This window comes from Sorex fumeus, unplaced genomic scaffold (assembly GCF_029834395.1).
Source record: "Sorex fumeus unplaced genomic scaffold, SorFum_2.1 ptg000114l, whole genome shotgun sequence".
NCBI lineage: Eukaryota > Metazoa > Chordata > Mammalia > Eulipotyphla > Soricidae > Sorex > Sorex fumeus.
Window position 1 is genome coordinate 669,982 of NW_026606171.1, and position 17,534 is coordinate 687,515.

At 45.1% G+C, this 17,534-nt stretch overlaps 1 non-coding gene across 1 annotated transcript; it reads right to left on the reverse strand.

Moving 5' to 3' along the window:
- Positions 1–12,238: 12,238 nt before the first annotated feature.
- On the reverse strand, positions 12,239–12,345 carry LOC130043140 (U6 spliceosomal RNA). The gene has a single exon (XR_008795327.1). It is a non-coding gene; the product is annotated as a U6 spliceosomal RNA (small nuclear RNA).
- Positions 12,346–17,534: the final 5,189 nt, after the last annotated feature.

The following is a 17,534-nucleotide window of genomic DNA, read 5'->3' on the forward strand; positions in this document are numbered from 1 at the left end:
GCTTTCATTCAAGCTTGGTGTTTTACTAAACACAGAAAACAATCACACTGGAAAGAAACCATATAAATGTCTGACATGTGGGAACGTCTTCGCTCTACCCTGTAGCCTTACTATGCATTTTAAAAGTCATAGTAGAGGGCTTTCGTGCCGCCAGCAGGTCAATCTGTACCTGTGAGGTGAGTGCATCAGCAGCCTGATGGCACCGTCTTACTTTCAGATACCCCAAAATTGCTGCAGTGCCTTTGGCCAGACCCCAAAAACTTGGGGCAAAGTTTACCAAGAAAGTAAATGGCCAAAAGTTTGGTATGTGGGAGACACACGCACAAACCACCTCCAGCTCAGCTATAGAATTGGAGGCATGGCCTCTCTTATTCCTAATTGAACTACTTAATGGCCCTGATCCCAGAGCCTCAGAAACCAATCTCAGAACCCAAAGACTTTTGGCAGAAATGCATCCTGTTCCTGCAATTGGTTACTGGCGCTGGGCCACTCTAGGTGGGAATAGGTTTCATGCCTTGGCCTGTTCCCCCTGGCAGCCTGGTGACCGCCATCCTCCAGAGGCCACTGGACAATCAGGTTTGGACCTGCAGTGATGAGACACTTGGGGCTTCACCAGATGGGATTGGAACCAGCCCTTTCCTCCCCGTCCAAACGAGACCCCGAGTCGCCGCATAAAAATGGCCTCTCCTGCTCCTGATCAAGCTTATTAACGGCCATGATCCCAGAGACTCAGAAAGAAATCTTGAAACCTAGTGGCTTTTCGCAGAAATGCATCTGGATCCCATATAATGTGGCCGCCGTCTCAGAGCTTATTGGAAAGCCAAGTATGTGCCGGCAGTAACAGGGCAACTGTAGTCTCATGGGAAGGGGGTTGGTACCGGCTCATCCTTCACGCCCTACCGAGGTCACTAGTTGCCCCCCACGAGTGGCTCTCCTGCACAGCCATAACATCAGATGCACAGAAACCAATCTCATAATCATCTGGCTCTTTGGAGAAATACATAATCGAGGCCCCATGGCATTATATGATTCTCATAACCAGCTATAGAAAACAAAGTATTTCACAGTGCCTTTTCAACAATTCTGATTATTTGGGGGGGGGGGGAATTCTAAACAATAATGGTATATCTTTTGTCGAAATAATGAATGTAATCAATGTTGAGAAAAGGTAAGTAGAAATTCTTGCCTCACAGTCATTGGGAGGGTTGGGAGGGGGGTATATTGGGGTTCTTAGTGGTTAAAGGTGAGTTCTGGTGAAGGGAAAGGTGTTTTATCATTGTATGACCGAGACAAACCTGAAAGCTTAGTAACTTTTCCCACAGTGATTCAATAAATATAAGAAGAAAAAATTATGAAAGAAAAAGTAAAAAAAAATAATAAAAGTCATAGTAGAGAGAAGTCTTAAATATGTAAGAAAAATGCAAGGCCTTCACTCAACCCATGACCCTTACTAGCCATATCAAAACATATACTGGAGAGAAATCTTATCTTTTTAATGTGGGAAGGCCTTTGCATACGTCTCAAGCCTTGTAGACATCATCAAATGCACACTGGATGAGTGATTCCTAATAACTATTCCCACATTCAGAGGAGTGCCCCTAGAGAAGACAAGTTTTGTTTGGACCAGGAGTGTTAGGGGGCTGCAGGAGTGCAGCCAAGAAGAAAGTAATCCAGGTAGCGTGTGACAAGCTCCCAGTGACATCAGTACTATAAGGGAAAGGTACTTGCTGATTATCACCCGGGCTTCAGCTTTAGCAGTGCCCCAGCATTTGGACTTCACGTGTATATTAACTTGTAAATAATGGGTTTTGGTAATGAAAGTCAATAGAAAGCTGACTAAATAAAAATTAAAAATCAATATGTAAAAACCTATTGAAGCAACAAAAAGCTTCAAAGATTCTTAGAGTCTTAAAATCCTGCAATCAAATATAACAATGTTCACATAAATTTATTACTACATCGATTGATATTGCAAGTTTGTTTTCTTATCAATTTTAATCCTAAAATTTTATTAGCAGTTGGGGATTTTTCTCTTTAGTAAATTAAATACATACATATTTCACCACCCCTCACTTTGGACTGCCAAGGTTCACCATTGTCTCAGTCTTTGCTCTGATTCTGGCTTGGTCCAGAGGCCCTGTTTTGAAGGGGTTTATGGCAGAGATCAACCATAATGTTGCCAAAAATTTTTGTGAATCAAAAATCAGGCAATTCTTCATTCTTCCCACCTCGCTGTCTTATGCCTGAGGGTGCTGTGATCAGGCCCTACACCATAGTATGGGGTGGGATGGCCTCACTCCTGTCCCCTGTGTATGTCGGTCAGGACGTGGTGACCTTCCCCGATGTGGCCATGAGCTTCACCCCAGAGGAATGGACGGGGACCAGAATGCTAAGTATGTGCAAGGAACAGGTGAGCCCCAATTTGCTGGAGTATCTCCCCAGTTGTGGGCCTTATTTATTATGAGTCCAAATTATTTTTTTTACTTTGTTTCATTTTGGGGTCCATCTGGAAATGCACATGGTGACTTCAGGTTCTGCACTCAGGAATCACTACTAGTTTGATACTTGACATCCAATATGGAGCCCAGGCATGGCCAGGAGTATTTCCTCAGCCCAGAGCCATGAATATACCCTATACATTGCTGTGTATGTGACTCAAAACAAACGAAATAAATTTACTTCTCTTTCCACATTTAACTTGGGTGTTGTGCTTTTGCTCTTGGTGTTGTTTCCGGAACACACTAGGAATTTTTATTGTCTTTCATTTGTAACTATTAAATTCCATTCATTTATTTTTTGGTTGTTGGGCTACACTCAGTGGTGTTCAGGGGTTACTCCTGGTTCTTCCCTCAGTATTTACTCGTGGCAGTGCTCAGGGACCATATGGGATGCTGAGATTCGAACTCTGGTGGTTTGCATGCAAGCCGTGCCCTCTATGCTGTCATTACAGCCCCTAAGATCATTTATTTCTTAAAGTCTCACCCCCTCATCTGCTGTTAGTCTCAGTGCTTGGGGTGACTTCAAGTGTTCTTCGGTGATCAGGTGTAGCCCAGCATCAAATCAGAGGTTCCTGCATGCAAAGCATGTTTCTGAATCCTTTGCATTGTCACCTGGCCTTCATCGGACTCTTTAAGTTTTTTTAAAATTTGTTTTGGACCAAACCAGCAGGACTCAGGGTTTGATCTTTGTCTCTGCACTCAGGGATCATGCCTGGCTGGTGGTGGACAGTATGGAGTTGTCGGGGATCATACCTGGTCTGACCATTGACAAGACCATTGCCCCACCTGCTGTAATACCTGCTACCCTCCGTCTTTCCCTTTGTTTTTAGCTTAATATAAATTTGGGGGGATTTCCATCATTTTCCTTGTTGGATGCTTGGGTTTACTACTGACTCTGCACTCAGTGAGAGTGAACTCAGGACCCTCCAGATGCTGGTGTCCTGGACACAGGGCCCAGCAGTCATTGTTCTTGTGGATAAAGGACAAAGTAGAGTATCTTCTTGGAAAGCTGACTGTGAAGGCCAATTTTGTGGCAGGAGACAAGGCCTCCTGTGAGCACCCCACACTTCTCTGCCTCTGTACTATAAGAGGGTTACCTGTTCCAGCTTGGGGAGCGCTTTCACACATTTTTTCACTTGTTCCCTGATATCCAGGTGGTTTCTGTGGAGCAGTGGAGGCTCTCGGGGACACAGCTTTGAGGGGTATGATGGGGGCTGTACCAGGGTGCAGGGTGCGTGGGTGTTAGTGCATGACGTTGGGGGGCCCCTGCAGGCACGATCGCCTCCAGGTCAGCGATAGGCAGAGGCGGGTGGGAGCAGGGTTGAGCAGGGGGACTGCAGGTCTTGGGGTGAGGGACCTACATCAAAGCACTGAAAGCCTTTGTTTTCCACATTGCAGACCGAGGTTCCATCCTGCTAGCAACAACCTGGATTGATTTCTGAGTGCAGAGCCAGGAATTACCACTTAGCATCAGCTGTGTGGCCTCCAAAAAAACAAAATAGAAGATTTATTTTGATTGGGCTGGAGCGATTTATTTTGATTATTTTGATTGATTAGTTTGATTGGGCACAGCAGGTAAGGCATTTGCCTTGCATGTGGCCTACCCGGGTTTGATTCCCAGCTTCCCATATGGTCCCTCTGCAAGAGTAATTTCTGAGTGCAGAACCAGGAGGAAACCCTGAGCATCGCCAGGTGTGACCCAAAAAGAAAAAAAAAGAGTATGTAGGAATATGTTAAGGAGCAAAGCACCTTTCTCATTTCATCTCTCCCTTAGCAGGCTTCCCCTCGCTGTTGTTTTGTGTAACGCTGGTAAAGTAAGATACTGGAAGGAAGATATTTGATTTTTTGGTGAATAGGAGCTTTGCCTAGGGCTCACTGCTGGTGTGCTTGAATTATTTAGAAAAGGCAGGGGACTGGAGCAATAGCACAACGGGTAGGGCGTTTGCCTTGCACGTGGCTGACCCGGATTCGATTCCCAGCATCCCATACGGTCCCCTGAGCACTGCCACGAGTAATTCCTGAGTGCAGAACCAGGAGTAACCCCTATGCATCGCCGGCTGTGACCCAAAAAGCAAAACAAAACAAAACAAATACACAATACTTTTAAAGTTACCTTTATAATACATTATTTACTCAATAATTCAAAACTCTCCCAAATAAAATTTTCTCAAGGACCTAACATTATATTTTGTATGCGTCCAATTTTGTTTTCTTTAGTTTCATTTTTCAGCCACGCGATGATACTTCGGGGTGACTCTGGGTTCTGCACTCACTTATCACTCTTGGTGTTTGCTTGGGGGATCATCTGGGATCCGGGGATTGAATTGGGCCAGTTGCGTGCAAGGCAGCAAAAGTGAAGATTGTGTTGTTTGCGTACTTTCAGTAACTTGGCTGGTTATATCAGGGACACATGGGCTAGGACTCTCACCTTTTCATTGTCACTAATCTCTACATTGATTATGTGGGGGCAGGGTATTCTAGGGTGAAGCCAGCTGTAATCCCCTGGATGGTAGGAGGAGACCTGAGGCCGGGGAGGAGAGGCGTGTATGCAGCTGAGTGTCTGAGGACCCTCCCAGGCTCGGCCCTGGGCATCGTGGGTGTGCCCTGAGTGTGTGTGTGAAACATGCTGCTGACCCCAGGGAGCCTCGGGCTCCTGGATGCAGGCATCTGTGCTCTACTCGCACAACCCTTCGCTCCCCTGGAGTGATCCTGTGCTTTGCTTTCTTGGCTTGTTCCAGTCTTATTCATTAGTCATGTGTTCATGAGATTCAGGGTCCTTTGTACCCCTTTCCGTTACCAGCCTGGCTGCACAGCCTGTATTGTTGGGGTGCCCTTTTCAGGAGCAGCAGAACCACCTTGCACCCCACCCTCTCTGTCACTAAGCTTGTCTTTGCCCTCAGGTCATTTGCATGTTTTTTGAGTATATGAAGACATTTTGTTTTGTATCGGTTTGGGGTCTGATGTTGCCAAGGGGTTTATTCCTGGCGGTCCTCAGGGGTTCCTTTGGGCAGTGCTCAGAATCCTGCCCCTGTCAGCCTTATGCAAGGCAGATGCCCTACCTGCTATTCTCTCTCTGATCCACTATGAAATATTCTTTTGTTTTTATGTTAAAAAGTCATTGAGTGAACCCATAATAAAGCTAGTTTGTGCTGAAGTCATAGTATAGTGTGGAGGGTGCTTGCCTTGCACAGGGTTTGAGTTGCAGTTCCCATAGGATCCTCAAATATCTCTGGTTCTAGTAAAATAGAAAAGCCAAAAGGCTAGTGTGTGATTGCCAGGCTTCTCCCAGCAATAATCCCAAAGGATCGTCCCTTTGCTCTGGGCCTGTTTGGACAGTGAGAACCACAGAGATGTCATCTACCTGCTCGGCCTGTTCACCCAAGAGTCATTCGACTCATTCTTACCTGACTTGCTGTGATTTATTTAAGAACTCAAATCACAGTCTCAGGATTTGGCATAGGTGCACTCTGACTTGGGAATAGGGTCACTGAGTATGTGTGAGCTGGTAAGAGTCACACATTCAAAAATGAATATCATTATACCCAGCGGGATAGATCAGTGGAGCAAGCATGTGACTGGAAAGGTGGGGTTCCGGGTTCTCTCCCTGCCATTACATCTGTGGTCTCTGGACACTGCAAGGAGAAAATCCAGAGTCTTATCCTGGGAGTAAAAGACACTTAGCCTTACTGGGTACTGAAACTGAAAAAAATTCTATTATTTTTCATATCAATAAAGTACTTTAATTTTTTAATCTACTGAAAGCAAACACAAGTGGTAATTGTTTCAAAGAATTGGTTTGTCAGTTCATGCTGTGTTTACAAAAAATGAATATGAAGCCCCCTCTCTCCTCTCTCTCTCTTCTCCCCTCCCCCCCCCCCACCGCCGCCTGAATTTGATGGTCTCAGGCTGCTTCCCTCACCCTTGGCCAGGTGACAGCCATGGGTCGATGACGGACAGAATGAGGTCCAGGCTCCTTGGTATCAATTGCAGTTTCTTCCAATCTCCTCTCAGTTCTCCTCTGATTCTCCTTCCATGAATCTCCTTCATTTCTCTTGGATTTTCCCTCTCAGATTCTTTCTTGATTTTTTCCCTTGCCAACTTTTATAGCATTAATTATCCCCCAAATCATGAGGGAGTTGGGGTAGCAATTACACATAGGCGAGGTCATACAATCAATGGATGTATGGTCCCTCTCTCAGAGGAAACATCTTCTAGGACAAACTCTTTCAGCAAGAAGACCCACCTAAAGGTGAAATTCCATCTATGGGTGCGTTTTTCCTTCCCTTAGTCCAGGAACCATATAAACATTCATCTTAATTCTACTCCTTAATAAAATTAGTAGTCATTTAATATGGACACAGTAATAGATACATTAAGCTGGGGACATCTTACTATAGATCTCAGATTACAGTGCTCAGGCCAGATTAGTCTTTCTTAACCCTAGCATGGTACCAATCTAGTTGTTACTCTTTGGATCATGACAGAATTTGTCCATGACCATGCTCTTAACTCATATGGCATTTTGGTCTAGCCCATTTTGATGCCAGGGTATGTCACAGCTAGCCGTGAGTCCATCCAGTCCCTCATCATGACACTGCCTTTGGGGTGCTAGGGACTAAGGGCAACTGAGGCTTAGATTGAGAAAGCAGATGCCAGGTATGAAGTATTATTTGGTGTCAATTAACTCCCAAGTTACAATGTCAGAATATTAACTATCTTCCTATGTCTATACAAAAAGGGTGTTGCTCTAAAGTAATTATGCCAAGGACATAAGGAGAAGAGAAAAGCAGTTTTTCACTCAGATTTCTGAGGATTCAGACCTTACAACTTAACAGAGTCTGATTAGGAGAAATATTTGACAGACCAGTTGGGAAAGCAAAGCACAGAGATGGAAGTTACAGAGAAACATAGAAGAATGGGAGTGCCTCAGGAGCACTGTGGGAAGCCTAAGCTCCCTCTGGCAAGGGAGGAAGGACATATCAATGTTAAACCTAAAGTGTTTAGAGCTATATTCCAAGAAATAGAGGAATGGGAGTGCCTCAGGAGCATTGTATGGGTGTAATCCAATAAAACTTAAACTCCCTGTCACAAGGGAGAATGGACATACCAGTGTTAAACCTAAAATGTTTAGAGCTATATTTTCAACAGAACAGTGTAGTAGTTGGTCTGGAGCGATAGCACAGCGGTTAGGGCGTTTGCCTTGAACGCGGCCCTTGAGGCTGCTCCAAGTTCGATTCCGCCGCCCCTCTCGGAGAGCCTGGCAAGCTACCGAGAGTATCTCGCCCACATGGCAAAGCCTGGCAAGCTCCCCGTGGCATATTAGATATGCCAAAGACAATAGCAACAAGTATTACGATGGAGACACTATTGGGCTTGCTCGAGCAAATTGATGAACAATGGGAGGACAGGGTGGTAGTGGGAAGATAGGGGAAGTTGAAGATAGGGGAGGTTGTGCTGCGTCCAGCCTTCTACACCATCCCACAGCTGACTCTCGGGATCAGAGAGAAGATCGCCAGTACTAACAGGTCCCTTGAATGCTTTCTGCGGACATCCCAGGGATTTGGGATGTTGGGTCCCCACACCATCAAATCTCGAATGAACTCCAAAATTTGGAGTGTTTGTTCACACCAGGTTACAGGCTGTTCTGCCAGGCAAAGCAGCAGCCTCCCAAGAGAAGCACAGTCTGTTGGTTAGAAAAAAAAGCACATCCTGACTCACCTGTCCATTTCATAAGCACCCACAAAATTAAATTCACCAGACCCACATCCTGGTACCCCGTAAATTTATCTAAGCATAGTGACGCAAGCATAGTTACCGAAGCAAAAAAAAAGCGAATACACAAAGTAATCAGCTATTGATGTTTACTACCTCACTTTGGGGGGACCCTAGCCTATTTTTCCTGTTTGCACTCTGTGACGATCTGGCACCCTAGTGGAATGGTTACAAGAAATTGAGTATGTTTTTGTAATAACTCCGCTAAAAAGTAAACTTGTAAACTAAATTAATTTCATATTCTTACGGTAACAAGCACCAAATCATCATAGCCAAACAACAGATCATAGATCAACACGTCTGAAAAAGAGGCTTTCTCCTGTACTACTACTGTACAGTTATTCTTTCCCACTGGTTCAAATTTTGAAGAATTATAGCTTAATAAATCATCAAGTATTAAAATATTAAAAGATTATTTAGCTGCACAGCAGTTAAGGGACTTTCTGTTCATTTGTCTGATCCATGTAGAATCACTGCTATGTAGACTTTGAGCACTGTTTGAAGAGTTGCTGCCCATAGCTCTCAAGGATTAACTGGAGAGCACCGTTTGCTCTGAACACACACACATACAGAAACAGGAATTTTTGCGTACACAAATGTCTTCCCAGTCATTACCAATCCCTGAGTCCCCTTCTGGGCTACCCCTGACCCCTTTCTGAGCCACGTGAATCACTTAGTTTCTGAATCTCTCCTATCATTGTGAAAACAAACAGTTGAAGCTACTCAAGACCTGGACTTTCAGTGTGATATAAATAAACGTGGGGACTCAGAGAGGTCTGAGTGGCTGTTTGCAAGAATGTGAATTTTATTTCCTTCGTCAAAACAAAGACTTCTGATTGACGTGCTATCTGTTCAGTCCGTCAATCTCCATCTATCCCAGACCTTGCAAATATCAGATGTCCCGATCACCTGATCCTATCCCAGAAACGGGGAAAAATGAACCTTTCTGACCAGGCAAGTACCTGGTCAGTAATATTTGAAGCCTGGCCCTTTAAGGCTCTGGGCGCTCTGCCTATGACGTCACAGAGTCGGGACCCTCTTTCCCTGCGCGTCTTGGAAGTCGGCGGAAGTGCTGGCGGGCGGCTTAGGTGCGGAAGGTGAGGAGCGGGTGAGGGGGCACCCAGGGCGCCAGAGGGGTCCAGGAAGGTCGGTTTCCCGCCGGCCGCCCGAGTGGTCGCTCTGAGAGCCTGAACCTCCGCCGGCTCCGCCTTGTGGGCGGCGGGGTCGCTCCTTGGTGGTGGCCCGGGGTGGCGGCCCCTCACCCGGGTCGCACCGAGAGCTGCTGCTGAAAGGTTTATCTTATTTATAAATTGATTTTTGGGGAAAAACGATCATTTTTACGGAGTAGAAGTTACTTAGAAAGATGCGTAAGGGGGGAACGTAGAAAGATGCGTAAGGGGGGAACGCGGCCGGCCGGGTTCGATCCCGGCACCTCACAGCATCCGATCACGGCCTGGAGTGAGCCCAGAGCCGGGAGTAACCCCTGACCAAAGCCCCCCAGCGCCCCCCAAAAAGGTGGGTGGGTAGAGGAAGCACGTGGTGGAGAAAAACGAATTTGAAACGCTAAGGTCGTTCTGAAAGCTCCAGAAACAAGGACAATAACCGAACAAACAAAAGTGAAAAAAGTTTTAATTTTTTTTATGTGATTTAGCCCCTTACCCGGTAGCGCTCAGGACTACCCCCTGGGGATCCGAGGACCCTTTGGGGTGTCGGGATGCGAGGCCAGTGCCCTCCCTGCTGACCCGTCGCTCGGGCCCCTCACAAAGCAGAAAGAGTCAGAGCTAGAGGGAGCCTCAGTCTCCCCCAGATCTGATGGAGCGGGTGAGGGCACCTCAGCGTTCATTTAGTTTCAGGGCGACGACCAGCACCTGGTCAGTCACAGGGTTGGGTGGATCATCCCAGCAGTGTCCACGGGACATCCCGTTACTGGTGCCCTTTCGTTCCTTAGGTGGATTGTGGAGTAGGGATAAAGCATGGGATTCCATCATCAAAGGGGTCTGGGGCGCATTCTTTTTCCTCGTGGGGGGTGTGAGCCCCACCTCTCTGTGTTCAAGGGTCACTCCTGGGGTTGCTCAGGATACCACATATCTGGGTCAGCAGCATGAAGGAAAAAACAACCTCCCTTCTGTCCTGTCGTTCTTGAGGGGTGTCGGGTCTGGATGGGGGTGGGGCTGGGCACATTCTTCATATGCTTGGGGCTCAAAAGAATTTGACAGAGCCTTTGGTTTTCACTGGTTCTAGTGCATTCAGTGGGTTCTGGGAGTTCAGGGAGGTGGGGAGCTTCTCTTTCCTTTTTTTATTTATTTTGCATTTTGGGTAACACCCAGTGAGGCATTATGGTTACTCCTGGTTCTAAATTCAGCAAACACTCCTACTGGTGCTAGGAACGATAAGCGATGCCCAGAATTAAACCCACGTTCTTCACCTTCAAAAGAAATGCTCATTTGTCTATGCTGTCACTCAGGCCCCAAGGTGTGGAGCTTTAAGCCAACTCAGGTTGGGGTCTGGAGGGGTGCATCAGGGTGGTGCTACAGTGGGTCTTGCAACCAAATATGCAATCTTAGCAGGTAGTAGCTTGGGCACTTCCAGAGTGTACTCTAACCCCTCTAATAATGCAATTTAGGATCACTATTGGCCACCACACCTTTATTCGTTTAAATGAAATAATTATTTAATCTGTAGGAAGTACAACTGTAAGACTCAGTTACTTCTCCTACCTTTGCACTCAGCAATCACTCCTGGCCAGGTTCAGGGCACCGTATGGGATGCCAGGATTCAAACTTGATTTGGCTGAGTGCAAGACAAGCACCTCACCTGCTATACTATGTCTCCAATCTCTTTAGACAGAAATTTCTTTTTTTTTTTTTTAAATTTATTTATTTTATTTTTGTTTTTTACAGTTGTAGATTTACAATGTTTTGTGCTTGGGTTTCAATTATACAATGATCAGATACCCATCCCACCACCAGTGCCCGTTTTTCACCACCATGGATAATATCCCTCCCACCCCCATCCCCCCATCCCCCCCTGCCTCTGTGGCAGGGCAATCCCCTGTGTTCTCTCTCTCCGTTTGGGTGTTGTGGTCTGCAAAAGAGGCATTGAGTGGCAAACATGTTCAGTCCATAGTCTACTTTCGACATGCATCTCCCCTCCTGGGAGGATCCTCCAAACATCCTTTATTTGGTGCTCCCTTCTCTATCTGAACTGCCCTTTCCTCTAGGATACCCGGCTGGCCTCTAAGTTATGGAGTAATCAACCTGGTGCTGAAATGAGATCAATTCTTTTTTTTTTTTTCCCCTTTATTTTATTTTATTTTTTTTAAAGTTGTAGATTTACAATTTTTTGTGCTTTGGTTTCAATTATACAATGATCAGATACCCATCCCTCCACCAGTGCCCATTTTCCACCACCATGGATAATATCCCTCCCACCCCCATCCCCCCATCCCCCCTGTCTTGTGGCAGGGCAATCCTCTGTGTTCTCTCTCTCCTTTTGGGTGTTGTGGTCTGCAAAAGAGGCATTGAGTGGCAAACATGTTCAGTCCATAGTCTACTTTCGACATGCATCTCCCCTCCTGGGAGGATCCTCCAAACATCCTTTATTTGGTGCTCCCTTCTCTATCTGAACAGCCCTTTCCTCTAGGATACCCGGCTGGCCTCTAAGTTATGGAGTAATCCTCCTGGTGCTGATCTCAGCTATTCTTGGGTATTAATCTCATACTTTGTTACTTTATATCCCCCAGATGAATGCAATCTTTCTATGTCTATCCCTCTCTTTCTGACTCATTTCGCTTAGCATGATACTTTCCATATTGTACCACTTGTATGTAAATTTCATGACTTCATCTTTTCTAAGAGCTACATAGTACTCCATTGTGTAGATGTACCAAACTTTCTTTAACCAGTCATCTGTTCTTGGGCATTCAGGTTTCTTCCAGTTTCTGGCTATTGTAAAGAGTGCTGCAATGAAAAAATATGGAACGCTTCACGAATTTGCGTGTCATCCTTGCGCAGGGGCCATGCTAATCTTCTCTGTATCGTTCCAATTTTAGTATATGTGCTGCCGAAGCGAGCACAGAAATTTCTTTTTTTTTTTATTTTTAGGGTCACACCCAGCGATGCTCAGGGTTTACGCAGGCTTTGCATTCAAGAATCACTCCTGGCAGTACTGGGAGACCATATGGGACTTCGGGAATTGAACCCAGGTTGGCCGCATGGAAGGCAAACACCCTGCCTGCTGTACCACCGTTCCGGCCCCAGAAATGTCTTCATTACTTAATTTATTGTATGTTTTTTGGCCACAGCAACAGTCAGTGCTCAAGGGTTACTCTTGGTTCTGAGTTCATGCATCATTTTTAGCAGTGCTGGAGTGTGTGAGCCTATGTCCTGTTGCATATTAACCCCGGCTTAGCTGCTTGAAAGAAAAGCACCCTATCAACTTATTAGCATTGCTAACCCTATGTGATTATATTTCCTCAGAAAAAAGAATTTCTGCCTCACCTGTCCAGATTCCAAGCATCTCCACTGTCCATCTCTCCAAGACCAGGGGTGTGCCCTGCTGTTGAAGTGAGTACTTGCAGAAAGGGGTTTTCCAGGGACCATCTGCAATAGGTTCTAAATGTCTCACTCTTAGGGGCTGGGACAGTAGTACAGCCAGGAGGGCGTTTGTCTTTCTTGCGGTTACCAGAGTTATCCCTGCCACAACATCACTAGGTGATATTGTCCCCTGAGCATCACTAGGTATGACTCCAACCCTCCCACTTCAGAATTTGTCTTGACACATGAGAATTTTTTATGCATCTTTTTGGAGTTGGAGCGTTTCTCCTGTCTTTTCCTCTCCCTCCCTCCCCGCCGCGCTCCATTTGCTACAAACTTGTAGATACTCAGAGACTCCCCCCCTCTTGTGTCTGTGTGTCTGAGATGCAGGGGGAGCCATGCCATGTCCCTCAAAGGTAAATCAGGTGCTCAGCACTCTGAGCTCCTCTCCTTGGGTGTATCTCAGTATTTGGGGAGCAGAGGAGGTGAGATTTGGGGCCACACCTGGTAGTACTTGAGATCTGTGACCTGCTCTGTGCTCAGTGGACTAGTGGACACTGGATACAAGTGAAGGCCCTCTGGCCTTGCAGGTGGCTTGCATCTGCTTCAGTCTGGTGTGCTCTGTCCTGTTTATACCTTCATGGAAAGTTCTTATATGTGAAATTTCTAGAGCCCTTTCAACAGATGGCTGTTAGGGGAAAATGAAGGAGTTGGAGTTGGAGGCTCTAAGCGAAATTATGGACTTTAAAATCTCGTTTGGGCTAAATTTAATTTTTCTTTTTTTCTTTTTTCTTTTTGGGACACAGCGTTAATTCTCAGGTGTTATTTCTGGCTTGGCACTCAGGAATCACTCCTGGCAGTGCTTGGGGGACTGTATGTGATGCCAGGGATCGAACATATGCCATGCCAACTGTACTATCACTCTGGATCCAAGTGTAATATTTCATCCTCTTTTTCTTTTATGAAATCACGTAACCATAGGAGTAAAATCATAGTCTGAAAACCTGGTGTGTAAGCTCTGAGCATTTCTGGTGTGGTCTCAAATCAACAAACCCAGAGGACTGAGCGTTCAGAAAATATTACTAGATTTCACACCTCTTCTGTTGGCAGTTAACTCCTCATTGCCTTTATTTGGGCAGGAGGAGGATTGGCTATGCGGGGTTTTGCCAAACCCAGCAGTGCTCCGGGATCATTCCTTGGCAATTCATGTTCTGAAGTTAAGTCTTTTGCGTTCATGCAAGTGCCCTGCCACTCACTCTCAGCTCTTCCAGGCCGCTGCAAAACTTTGAAATTGCAGCCTGTACTTCTGGCTCAGGTTTGCACCAGGAGGCCCCAGGTGCCAGCAACCCTGCCCTGCCCTCTATCTACCAGCTGGGCCTCATCCCTGCCCCCTGCAGTATCTTTCTCACAAAGTTAATATTATTTATATAGAATTTGAATTCCTGCAGTCAGAGATAGACCAGGAATGCAGGACCAGTCCTTGCAAGCAGTCTGCCATGGTACAGTCTCCTTTACAACACAGGATTCCCCAAGCACCACTCAGGTAAGTTCAAAGTTCTGCCACCTGTAGCGCCCAAATCCAAACCTGCATTCTACAAAACTGGTTGGTGGAGGTTGACTTGTGAACAAATTACGTATACATATAGATATAGATATACACACATACACACACACACACACACACACATATGAAATGAAATTCTGTCATGAATCAAAAAGGGGGATAACCAGACTCTTATAGATAAGCATTATGGTACTTTGTCCAGGCCCATTTCGATGCCAGGGTAGCTAGCTCACTACTTGCCCTGGGTCCATCTAGTCCCTCATTGGACCCTTCTTTTGGGGATCGAGGAAGTAAGGGCAACTGAGGGTTCAGTCAAGAGAGCAGATGTACAGGATGTAATATTATCTGGAGATCATCAGCTCCCAAGCTCAGGCTTCTCTTTCTAACTGTCTTCCTGTATCCATACAAAAAGCAATTGCTCTGAAATAGCTAACCATGCAAAAGACATTAAGGTGAAGAGAAAGACATTATTTACAAGTCAAAGTCTTATCAGTTGACAAAGGTAATTGAAAGGTTATGGGCAATCAAGAAACATAAGCTCTCACCTGCCAGGGAGCAACGGCAGACCACTATTATCCTACAATACCTGGTGATCCTCAGTGGTTTCTCCTGGCTCTGCACTCAGGTTTTATTTCTGATGGCGCTCTGGGAGACGCTACAGGATCCTGGGGATTGAACCTAGGTTGGCCATGTGCAAGCAACACACTACCCATATCTACAGTGGCTCTGGTCTCAATTGGAGAGTTTAGATGCACGTAACTGTGCACAGAATGTTATTTGAAAGGATGGAAGGGACCCTTTGATGAAATCTTTTATAAGTGGGAATATGGGTCAGGTCCCAAGCTCTCCACATCCCAGCAGATCATTTCATTTACCTGTGATTACTCACAAGGATGGTCACATTCCTGGATCCCACAGATGTCACTTTACTAATATTAGAGGTAAAAAAGGAAACATTTATGATTGGATAGAGCAAAATTTCATCCATCTATGAGTCAGATGGTGCTAAGGGGAACATTTGGAATTCTGAACATTGTACCTAGATTGACTGCATGCAACGCACTCTACTAGCCTGATACTCTCAGTTTGAAATCATGTTTCTGAAACTGCCTCCTGGGGTTTTCTTTGAAGCTGAGAGTCCACTGCTTGCGTGTTGTCAAGGGGTAGAGCGTTGGCCAGACCTTGCTCCCTGATATTCTTACCAGACTTTGCTCCTGTTCCATGTCTCCAGCTCTCTGAATTTCTACTAGGCCAGTTCCTCTCTGAATCCCCAGGGTAGGCTTCGGAGTCGCTTTACTCCCAATCTGTATTTATGACTTCCCCAAGAAACTCATTGTTCCGTACGCTACCAGGTACCTACCTGCAGAGCTTGATTTCTTTTGACATGAAAACTCTCATGGCATAGACTAATAATTGGAATACTGTGTTCTTCTACATGGCAGCAGCCAGCCCTGGTGGAATGTCTCTTCCTGCACACTGTAATAAAGGCTCAAGTGAGCAATTTGGCCCTCATCCCCACAGGGATGCCGAGACAGGTGGGATGTCTTCTGAGGGTGATCAGAAGATCACTCTTCCCATGTCCTCAGCACCATCACTTTCCCATAGAAGCCCATAATGGACAGAATCCCCAGAAATTTAAGCACTGAGGACAAACTTTTGAGTCCAGCATGACCCCGGTCAGACTATGTCAACATCCACAGAGGAGAGAAACCGTTTAAGTGTAAGGACTGTGGGAAGGCCTTCAATGGATCCTCATACCTTATATGCAGGAGATTTCATACTGGAGAGTTTGTATGCATGTAAGGAATGTGCTGTGGCCTTTCTCTGACTCAAAAATCTTATTATGCACAGAAAAAGTCACACTGGAAAGAAACCATATGCATATATGCAGTGGAAAGTCTTTGCTTATTCCACAAGCCTTAATACACAGAAAAACTCACACTGGAGAGATAACTTATACTTATGAGCAATGAAGGAAGACCTTTGCTTCTTCGTGAAGTCTTAGTTTTCATAATTTCTGTTTCATAGAAAACCCTTATATATGAGGTAGGTGGAAAGGCCTTTCATTTCTTCTCAGGTCTTTCTGAGCATAGGAAAGTTCTTACAGGGGAATGAAACACTATATGTGTCACTACTGTGGGAGCGTCTTTACTTACTATTCAAACTTTTGTGTCCATAAGAAAATGTACATTGCAGTCAATCCATATATATATAATATATATGTAAGGAGTGTGGCAAGGCCTTTGCTTATTTCACAATCCTTTTGTGACACTGAAATTTTCATATTGGAGACAAACCTTATGTTTGTTATGACTTTTGCAAAGCCTTCACTTTCCCCTAACTCCTTATTAAACGTAGGAAAATTCATTCTCGAAGAAAATATATGTAGGGGTGTGGGAAGATTTTTACTCAATCCTCAAGCTTTGCTGTGTGAGAAAAATTTATCCTGGATTGAGGCTTTGTATATGAAATGACTGCAGGAATATTTTGATGCAATTGGCATAGCTTTCTGAACAGGAAAATTCACAGTGGAGAGAAATCTCATAAGTGTAAGAAATGTGGAAAGGTGTTCAGTTTGTCTCCAGCCCTTACTGCGCACGTGAAAAGTCATTTTGCAGTGAAACCTTACATCTGTCAGAAGTGTGGGAAGGACTTTCCTGGATCCTCGTGCCTTATGCATAGGAGAATTCACACTGGAGAGAAGTTATTTATAAATATACATATTTATATATGTAAGAATATATATATTTATGCAAGAACGTGGAAAGTGAATTATTCTCACCTGCAACTTTAAAGACAATCCTGGAGAAAATTCTGTAGGTAAGGAATATAGGAAAGCCTTCATGTTCTCCCAAGCTTTAGTAAATATAAAAATTATGTTGGATCAGTCACTTCCATGATAACTATGACCGGCGTCAGAACAGGGCCCTTAGGTAAAACAATTTTAGTTTCAACAAGTATGTGGGGGATAGATACAAAAGTGCAGGAAGGAAGGAAATAATTCTGTTATATGTGAAAGCTTCCTGTGATACTAGTACCGTAAGTGAAAGGTACTTGCTGATTATCCCCTGCACCATGGTTATGACAATGTCCTGGCATGTGGACTTCCCAGTATGTTAACTGGTAAATAATGTTTCTTAGTGATAAAGCAAGGAGGAAGGAATT